Here is a 3,018-nt window from a genome sequence, read left to right as displayed (position 1 = left end):
TTATGGTTTCTAGTAATAAGTCCTTGTCTTATTTTTTCATATAGTATAAATTATACGCTTATGTAATATGCAGGACTGCATTAAGACCCGGTAGTTCCTAAACAATGTTACCAAATAACCACATAAATCCCAAATGCACCAAAGTTCAAGTATCTTTGTAGTATCCTTCCACCTAATTGAAGTTGAAGCTGTTCCTTTTGGGTATTTTTCTACTTCAGTATGAAGTATATTGTTAGAATTTCATTAGTGGGTTCATTATGTGGCTTTTTAAAGACAAAAGTGGTTTTGATTTCTCCCATAGTTCACAATTCTGACGAGACATTTTCTTGGAAGTCATATAGTCAAGGGATGTTTTGAATAACCAAACACTCTTTAGTAGCTGTAATCTCTCAATGCCACTGTTACAAGTAAGTGTTTATATCCTTTGCTATAATAGCAGTATTTCCCAGATGGTTTACCTGTTCCCACAATACACGTCATTGTTTTAAAATCTGAATATTTCCATTATTATAATTTGTTTGATTATAATCCTGACCACCACATTTTAATGACTGATTGAATCCAGTTTAAACCAATTATTACATATTTCCTTCAAATTTGCTTTTAAGTAGTGACTTTGCTAGTGGTACCAAATCTATACAGCGGCCATGTAAGGTGTATTGCTTTTCTTCCTGTAAACTATTGGTGAGCACAAGAAGGCAATCCACCAAACTCCAAGATCTCCTATCCTCACCAAATAAGGTACAAATTCACTCACACATCTTTTTCTGCAAAAAGTTAAAGCTACTTTCAATCTCAAATTCATGTTCAGCAGAACTTGTGCAACTGTTTCATGGTCCTGGGAAACCTTAGGGAAAGCCCGCCATATTTTGATAATAGGCTGTCTAAAAAATCAGAATCACTGGAGTTAACCAGATATATTTAACTATCATGATGTAACTTTTCCGGCAGGTGGCCTACACAAGCCAGTTCATTTTCTTTACTTGTCATGCCCACAGCCCCCACTTGAAGAGGAATGCGACTTTCCATAGGAAAGATTTGAGATTTGGAAAAAAATGATGAACTTTCTTTCTGCAATAGGTGCCCTTACGTAGTTTATGTGGGCATTTCCTAGCTTGTCCAATTGTTCTAGTTACGTAAGCAGCCAACTGTCTTGGAAATTTCTTAAGCTCCTTCATGTTCTTATTAGTCAAAGTAGAGATCCTTTTTCTAAGACCATCAATGAAATGATCCTCAATAATATTAGAAAATTCCCATTTTTAACATTGGGGTTTCAGATGTTGTAGTTCCTAAACATCAGTGCCTCAGGTTACTGCAGCTGTTCAGCCCAGTCCTGGCATCCACCGGGCAGCCCTCTCAGGCCTGTGCAAGACCTGCTAGGAGAGCGCCCCTTGGGTGGGGGTGGGGGGGCACTTCCCTGACTCCACCCAATGCTGGTTCTGCCCTTTTCCGGTGGGTCAGTGGGTCGTGAAGGACCTTAAGGAGGGGGAAGAGGTACAGTCTATGAGCTATTAAGGCAGTAGTAGAAATTTGCTGTCCAGAAAATTTGTACCAACTCAACTTCCATCAGCAGGGGAGAAAAGTAAAGCTTTGGGAACCTTTGCAACTTTCCCATGCCTGTTCTTGTTTGCTCCTATGGCAATTAACAATGAAAGCCAAAAAGGCAAGGGGGTCTGTGAAAGATGTCAGAGAACCAGAAAGGGGAGATTGGGAAGTTGGTCCTCATTCCCAGGCTCTGGAAAGCAATAGCAGGAAATTGAATAGATTATAAAAGATTTACAAAGGCCTGAGGGATAGAAGAAAGAGGGATGTGGGGATGGCAAGGAGGTGCCTCTCGGTGTATATTTTCACCCCTGGATGACACAGAATGTCCTTGGGGCAAGGTGGCAGCCCTGCTCCTTTGCACTGAGTTCTAAGTGCAGTGCTGGGCACACTATGGAGCCCAGGAAGTACCGTGTAACGATGGGCTGCCCTGAGCCTGGAGGAGGACATGGAAAGTGGATTTTTAAAATGGTCATCTGCAAGAAAAATCCAGAGTGGAATTCTTGTGTCTGGTCAGCTCTATGGACAATTAGGAGCTAGTGTTGGTTGGAAGAGACATAGGTGCCTTTAGACCAGCTCTCTACCTCTGGCTCACTCTTTTGGTTTGGTTTCGTTTGGTTGGTTCAATTTTTATTTTATTTATTTTTTAATTAACAAATAACTGTACATATTCACAGAGTATGTAGTGATGCTTCTATACATATAATAAATGGTGACAGATCAGGGTAATCAGCATGTCCATATCTCAAACATTTATCATTGTGTTGGGAACATTCAATATCCTCCTTCTAGCTATTTGAAGCTATATAATGTATACTGTTAGCTAGGTCATCCTACAGTGGTATTGAACACCAAAACTTATTCCTCCTAGCTAGCTATAATTTTGTACCTTTTAACAAATGTCTCCCCATCCCTCCCTTCCTCTTACCCTTTCCAGCCTCTAGTATATGCTGTTCTACTTTTTACTTCTTTGAGACAGCTTTATTTATTTATTAAGCTTCTACATATGAATAAGGACATGTGGTGTTCAATTCTGGTCCTGGCTTACTTCACTTAACGTAATGTCCTGTAGCTCCATCCATGTTGCTGGGAATGACAGGATTTCATTCTTTTTTATGGCCTAATAGTATTCCATAGGGCTTGTTCTTAACAGACTATGTGAAGGAGGCGATCATTCAGGCTTTTTGGTCTTATAAAACTTAATCCGGCTGGGCACAGTGGCTCATGCCTGTAATCCCAGCACTTTGGGAGGCAGAGGTGGGCGGATCACGAGGTCAGGAGAGCGAGACCATCCTGGCTAACACGGTGAAACCCTGTCTCTACTAAAAATACAAAAAATTAGCCGAGTGTGGTGGCGGGTACCTGTAGTCTCAGCTACTTGGGAGGCTGAGGCAGGAGAATAGTGTGAACCCGGGAGGCGGAGCTTGCAGTGAGCCGAGATAGCACTATTGCACTCCAGCCTGGGCGACAGAGCAA

General features: G+C 41.4%; 1 pseudogene; it reads right to left on the bottom strand.

The window, feature by feature from the left end:
• Nucleotides 1-401: 401 nt before the first annotated feature.
• Nucleotides 402-1,238, bottom strand: LOC116469743 (KATNB1-like protein 1; annotated as a pseudogene).
• Between the last annotated feature and the right edge of the window lie 1,780 nt (nucleotides 1,239-3,018).

This window comes from Hylobates moloch, unplaced genomic scaffold (genome assembly GCF_009828535.3).
Source record: "Hylobates moloch isolate HMO894 unplaced genomic scaffold, HMol_V3 SCAFFOLD_5, whole genome shotgun sequence".
In the NCBI taxonomy this organism is placed as follows: Eukaryota; Metazoa; Chordata; class Mammalia; order Primates; family Hylobatidae; genus Hylobates; species Hylobates moloch.
This window is presented reverse-complemented; position numbering and strand designations above follow the sequence as displayed.